Source organism: Saccopteryx bilineata, chromosome 1 (assembly GCF_036850765.1).
Source record: "Saccopteryx bilineata isolate mSacBil1 chromosome 1, mSacBil1_pri_phased_curated, whole genome shotgun sequence".
Lineage (NCBI taxonomy): Eukaryota > Metazoa > Chordata > Mammalia > Chiroptera > Emballonuridae > Saccopteryx > Saccopteryx bilineata.
This window is the reverse complement of record NC_089490.1, coordinates 234,377,541-234,385,321: the sequence shown is the minus strand read 5'-3', so window position 1 is coordinate 234,385,321 and position 7,781 is coordinate 234,377,541.

The window sequence follows — 7,781 nt, the reverse complement described above, 5'->3', positions numbered from 1 at the left end:
CTGTGGTTTTAGGATAGAAGCTCTACTAATACTATGATATGAAATGAGAAATTATTCATATTTAGCTCTTTTTTTAGGCTAACCTAGCCTATACATATAGCAGTGTAAAAATAAAATAAATTAAAACTACTATAACCTTCACTAATCAGGTCCAAGCAGCCTTCAGGGAAGTGACGTCTTCCAGTGCTTTCTGATAGCAGAGCCGATCACCAGCCTGTCCCAGAAGCTTCTTAAACTCCCTACCATTGTTTTGCATAACCCAGACTCGACTCTGCATTAGGTGGACACTGCCATCCCTCACCACAACAAGGAGCTCACTCAGCAGGTGTAATATGGTGATAATTGCCCAGGAGGTTCTGAGTGTGGGTAGCACCATCCCTGAATACTTATGGGAGGTCTTGCCTGATCTTTACTACTACAGATACTAGAGGGACTGGAAAAAGAGCAGCCTATTTTTGAAGTCACCAATCCAGTGATTCTAACAATGTATGCACTGAATTCAACTACATTAGAAACCAGCTTCCATCACCAGTTGCCTATATGTATCCACTTTTCATTTGCCTAGACTAGAAATATATTTTGCTCAATAGGTACCAAGATCACTAATGATGATGTCCATTTCATAAATAATAATCAACATTGGCATAACTAATTTGTTAGTTTATGTATTTTAGCAACATTTGTTTTATGTACTCCACATTTAAAGGAAGACATGTATCAGACTAATTTTTCATGTGTCCTGTCTCACTGCTTCTTACAAAAATAAACTTTTAAAATATAAAGACCTAAGTGGCTGGAGGTTATACCTTTTATTGGTATATAAACATTATAAAAGCTTTCTATTTTTTTTTTTTTTTTTGTATTTTTCTGAAGCTGGAAACGGGGAGAGACAGTCAGACAGACTCCCGCATGCGCCCGACCGGGATCCACCCCGCACGCCCACCAGGGGCGACGCTCTGCCCCTCTGGGGAGTCGCTCTGTTGTGACCAGAGCCACTCTAGCGCCTGGGGCAGAGGCCAAGGAGCCATCCCCAGCACCGGGCCATCTTTGCTCCAATGGAGCCTTGACTGTGGGAGGGGAAAAGAGAGACAGAGAGGAAGGGGGGGGGGGGTGGACAAGCAAATGGGCGCTTCTCCTATGTGCCCTGGCCGGAAATCGAACCCGGGTCCCCTGCACGCCAGGCCAACGCTCTACTGCTGAGCCAACTGGCCAGGGCCAAAGCTTTCTATTTTTTAAAAGTTTCTTTCCATAGTAATCCAAATGGAAATAGTAGCAAATTAAATTTTTTTACTTGTGAATTTGTTTCATCCATTTAAAGAAGATATTCTCTGAATTATTTTCTCTCCCTCCCTCTACACCGCCCATTCAGAGATAAATGTGCTATTTTTTGAATCATGTAGTTAGGGCCACATTTTTCCTTGGGTTTTACATACTGAGCATATAACTTCTGGTAAGTTGCACCTTTTATTCTTTTTTTTAATGGTTTTTATATATTGTTATTCCATTAGTATAAGGCTAGCTAGCTAGCTTTTGCTACAAATGTCCCACAGAGAATATTCAGTGACTTTCGACAAGGCTGAAAAGTCTTTGCTTCACATTCATTCTGCCTTCTAATTTTGTCTCTTAACATTATTTTCTCTGTTCTAGTTTAATTCAGGTTGGGTTGTTCTTATTCTTTCCATTTCTAATCTCTCACTCTTATATCTTTTAGTTATACACATCTGAGCACAGCGCTGGTCTGGACTCACAAAAGTTCGGTCACTTGAGTTCAGATTCAAAATAGTTTCTGATGTTTCTGATAACCATTACCTTAATATCTGCCCCAGATAAAGTTGTCAGAAATTTACTGCATGATTTTGTAGAGTTTTACTCAAAATAAAATAAATTTTTTTGGAATAAGACCTGTGGAAAAACATGCCGTTTTTTAAAAAATTAACCTGATAGAAATGAAGTATTAAAATAAGTATACCTATTAATAAAATTAAGCATTATAGCTATAACTTGAAATTTGTGAAATTATGCACTTCAAAGCATCTGTGATTTTCTAAGTAATAATGGAAGAATATTCAACAGACTTTTCTCAGAACTAATACAGTGCCAATAGGAGTGATCTATAAATGAAACTTTCTGCATTAAATCAAACTTTGATAATACTATGTCTTTGATTTATATTATTATATTAATTTGAAATTTGTTTCTTTTAAAAGATATAAACACAAGAGCAATGACAAAAATAAAAATAATAATTCAGTTACTAAGCCAATAGTAGCAATATAATTGCATATTAAAAAGCATTAAATTAACCCAAATACAGGTAGAAAAAAAAACTGGAGCAAAAAAGGAAAGCAAAAGTAGAACATAAAGCAGATACTGTATTTAAACTCAATCATGGTATTGTATATAAGTGGTTTAAACTCAGGGAGCAAGTCAGAGATTGTCACAATAAGAGAAATATAGAGTAAGTGATCATTTTCACAGTAATGTTTACTATCACTCCTAATGACTTTTTTTTTCTCTCTAAGCCTGATATCTTTGTAAGGTAGAACACTTCCTTATAACCAAATAACACATTTGTAAGTCGCATCCACCAATATGTACTATGTATTTGCTAACAAAATACGATCAGAATTCTTAACATTTTATTACTTCATATTTGTAAAAATTAAACACTTATTTGGGGGGGGATCCTCAATACTTCTTCACACACTCTGACTTGATTGTTTTAATGACTTTTAATCTAAGTCTCCTAAATTGTAATAAAAATTAGACAGATTCACGGTCCCTCTGAGACTGGGATATAAAGCCCATCCATCACGGTGTATCTAATTAAGAAACTAAGTTAAGAGGTGTTTGAACAAGATATTTGAAAATCTCCGGGGACCAGACAATTGAATTGATATTTCAGACATATCAAATTAGTTAATGATTTGGGAATCTTTATTCTGCAAGAGAATGTAAATTAAAAAAGAATAATGAAATTCATTAAAGCTTGGTATCAGGGAGGAAGGGAGGACCTTGTGCACCACAGCATGTAATTATAAGTACCTGCATCATTCAGATAGAAGGACAGGAGACTGGGGGAACAACAAAAAAGGCAATTGGAACAGATTAATTTTCATATTGGACACAGATATTACCATTATTTTTCTTTATATTTTAGGGTAACTTTCTCATAATTGACAAGTCCATATTTGGTCACCAGGCTTGTTTTCCATTTTTCCCTTCACCATATGAACTTGTAAGATAAAGGCGTTGCCATTCACAATGACAATAGAGATGGAATTTTTCTCTTGAAATTTAATGAAGTATTCTATTTATTCTGTCAGTCTATTTTGATACTGAAAGAGGCAGAAGAATAAAATTCGACTGCTTTATCCAAAAGCAGGGAGTGAATGGAATATTAAATCTCACCCGGTAAACAGCTGGACTGGCATACGTATTCCAAATGGAAAGAGACCTTCTCCCATGTTGCAAAGCAGTGAGCCTATGGTTCTTTTAAAGCATACAAACTAAGATGACCAATAATACTATTATTTTGTTAAATAAAGTAACAATAATGTCTTCCATTTTCAATTTCTGGTTTGTCCATTCAAAAATATTCATTTTTGTATCTATCATTTAAAAAAATAAAACCTCAAGATCTGACAAAATATTTTTAAAAAACATGTTGTTAAATTAACACTTGGTATGTTTGTAGAATATGATCATGCTCTAAAAACAATATAAAATATTTTCGTAATATATTAACATTCAATAGATTTGTATGTTAATATTTTAGAAATAAAAAACACAAATGCTTGTTTGGACTATGACACCCCAGTTGATGATGTGAGATTCCAGGGCACTATAGATTAGCATGTTCTCTTCCAAAGTCTCTTGTACCACGTCCCGCTCCTTGTCTTCCAACGTGGCTCGTACCCGCCTCCCCCCCCTTCTTTGTCTTCCAGTCTCTCGTACCCACCGCCATTCCTTGCCATCCCCTCCAACCCAGTGGCCCCTGTGCTACTGATTTGACTTTCATTTATGCCTTTAGTTTTCAGCCAAAATATCACAGAAAGTTGTAAACCTTTGCAAAATAGCATTCATGTGTCCTCAAGGGGGATGCTGGAGAATCACTAAATTCTTAGATTTCAAAATCTAAAGATGTGAGACTAGAACAGCCAAAGTCTTCATTCCTGATGGATTCCCATAAAGGTGGACAGCCCACCAGTCATAAATTAACAGTAAAACTGGAAACAGACAGCTCTGACCTAGGAACAGTATTTATAAAGAAAAAAAAATCCTAAAATAAAAACTAAGCATGTGAACCAAGGTCTTGGAGTAAGGATATCAAATGCAGTGTTATTCCCAGTGAGAATGAAGGATGACAAAACTATGCGGAAATGGTTAAATACACAATGGTAAGCCCATTAACTGCAACATGCACTGATTAAACAGGCTCTGTAAGAATATTCAATGACAATATAAAGGGTTCATGATTTCATGTTGTAAGTGAAGAAAGAATAACCTGAAGAAAAAATATATTGTACCATGTGATGTCAAAATTACTTTTTAAATTTTATAATTATATTAATACAAAGAAAAAGACTGAAATAAAACATATCATTATACTGATTAATTGATCTCTGAAATTTTTTAATTAACTGTGATAGTTATGTCAGGTACTATGGATTCACTCATCTCTAATTAGGTGGAGGGCACTTCCATTACCCATGGGGTGACCAACCAGTGGGCATCAGAAGAAAAGTCTCAGGATCTTAAACTATTAGCTATCCTTTAAACATGACTGCTTCCAAATGCTTACATAAACACCGCCACAGTGCTGTTAATGTTTCTTAGCTTGAACTTGAGTTTGTAATCTGTGCAAATCACAACTTAGAATGTTCTAGTTTTTCATGGCCCTATGCCTTCCCCCCCCCCCCCCCGAAGTGGCACTCCATGGCACAGCTAATTTGGAATGGCTGATGCTCTGATTATAGAGTTGGATGGGCATCTCCACCACTCAATCTTCGAGACAAGTAAATACTCCTGTTTTGATTGGGTTGATGGTCGTGCCCGTTACATTCAGTGAAACATATGCATTTGTGCATTGTGTCTGAGAGCAGACAGCTGGGCTGCCTGCATTGGATGCCTGCTGCATTGCTCTGTTACCGTGAAAACTCTAGACTACGTGTTTCCCCTTCAGAGATAGTGTTTTCTTTGCATTTCTCTGAAGAGCTGTTTTTTGTTTTGTTTTTTTCTCAAGGAGGGCCATACCACCCTGAGATGAGGTAATGGGATAAACCTCTGTAAGACTAATCTGTCTATTGGATAAGGTGAACCAACAAATGCTATCAGGGGCTGTATTACACTCTCCCTCGTGTGTGCTTGGAGTGCAATTTTCAGAAGAGATCGTTTCAGGGAGGTAAAGAATAAACCGCTGGGTTCTCTCCCTCCAACATCCGTTCTAAAAGTTGAGTGACAGTTGAGTGATTACATCTTTAATGGAGACAGGTGATAGAATATGGGAACTTAAAAACTCAGCAGCTTTCTCCACCTAGCACAGAACGTAGGGGTCAAACGAAAACACGAAGCCCCCAAATCCCACCGCGGTAACTAATCAACTGAACGGTGCCCTCAATTTGTAGCTGCTAACATCTGTGCCTGCCGCAGTCTGCGTTATTTGTGTTTCAAAACCCTGTATTGTTTTTCTTATCCTGTAAAGAGCTTGTCAGTTTGTTCAGGATCTTGGAGCCTAAAATTAGTAACATCAGAATGTATACCTATAGAAATAAAATTTCCTGATTCTCTTTAAACTTCCAAAAGAGATGTTAGAAGGCGACATGCGAGCAATTACATCTATCTAGCTGTTATTTAATTGAGAATGCCGTTTAGAACCTCAAAGAAGATCACTAAAGAGAGAAGTGCTAAACTATGAAATACTAGTGGTGTGGTGTTTAGAATTTTGCGTGTATAGGCCTATTCCCTCATTTTACTCTTCAGAATCATCTGCCTTCACAACAGCAGGAAGCCTATATCCCATGTGAGGAAACAAGACCTACCGTAAATCAATTACCTTCTGAAAAGGTAACACAAATTTTCTATTTCCTATGTAAAGTTTTATCCTTTGGGTCATTAGTTACCTTGAAAAGAAATGAATATTAACCAGTAGAAATTAACTAAAGAAACACAGATGTACAATCAAACTATAAAACTCAAAAATATTAAAAAAACACATTGCAGTCTGCTTACTGTGTTCCAAGTTAAGAATCCTTAATTGTGCATTTGAGTATTTTGATTACTGGAATATTAAAGTAGAGCTAGAATCCGATTGCTTGTAATTTGCCTCCACCCCCAAGATATACTTTGTGTTTTTTAGAATTGCACACCTGAAATCTATATAATTTTATTAACCAATGTCACCTCAATACACTTTTGAGATTACAACTGAAGGCATGCATGCCAATTACTCCCAATCTTGACTTTTTTGTGGGTGTTAACCAAATATAAACTCAGCCCCCTTCCATTCTTAGCTCCTCAAAAAAAAGGTATCTTTTCTCCCATTACAACAGTATGTTTAAACAAAATGCATGCTTCAGAATGACATGAAACACTGACTTATTTGTTTGTGTATACATTATAGGTGCCTAAGCACCAAACCAGACCTACGAGATCACTGCCTCTGATGGAATGGGGCCCAGTGTGTGCATTTTTGAACAATCTTTGGTTAAGAAATTGCGCCCTAGAGCAGAGATAATTGCATAGTCTCCTTGGCAGCTGGAGTTGTTTGTTTGTTTTGTTTTGTTTATTCAGGTTTGGAGTTTTTTTTTTGCTGCTTGATGGGCTACCTGAGTTCCTCTTTTAATAACAGGTGTGGTGGGTCCCCTGCAGGACAAAGTCAAGCCCAACGCCAACATCCTGGAGCTGGGGTCTTTATTGTGGATCCTCTTAGAGCATTAATTCCAGCTTGATGCCAAAGAAGGAATCCTTTCTAAAGGTGAGGTAATTTTCAAAACAAAAAATATATTAAATTCTCAGTCATAACTTTAGAGTTGAAATCAAAGTGAATAAAACTTGATATCACACTTATAAGCAGTTAGATTGCTCATGCCCCTTGCTTATACAAGGGTCATGCCTTGGGTCTACTCAAAGGAAGAAGAAAGGAGGAGAGGTCCAGCGAGTGTCTCAGAAGCAGTGAACACTGACGCCAGGAGCCATAAAAACCATCAACAGTGTGGGCCGGGGGTGGGAGATGCCCTGGGAATGGACCAAAGCAAAGGTGACTCAAGGACCAGCATGCGTGAACACAACAAGAAGACTGAGTCTCCCTGTCACAGCTGGTTACTGTCATGGACAGTTGTCATATTCATGATCACCTCTTGAATAGCGTTTCCACACCTGGGGACATTGCCATGAGCTCTTTCTTAGAAACAGACTCACAGATACAGAGGACAGAATGAGAGTTGTCAGAGCGAAGGGCGGCTGGGAGCTGGGTGAAAAGATAAAAGGACTAAGCAAAGAAAGAGAACTCACAGACACAGACAATAGTATGGGGAGTATAAGAGGGAAAGAAGGTGGGGGAGGTAGGTGAGGGTAAAGGGGGGTACATAGTGATGGACAGAGACTTGACTTTGGGTGGTGAACACACAATACAATATACAAATGACAGATTATAGAATTGTACACCTGAAACTCACATTATTTTGTCAACCAATGTTACACAATAAATTCAATAGAAAAATAATAAAACAGAATTTGAATTCTCAGACTTCCTAGCAAACAAAGAATGGATATGGGACTTA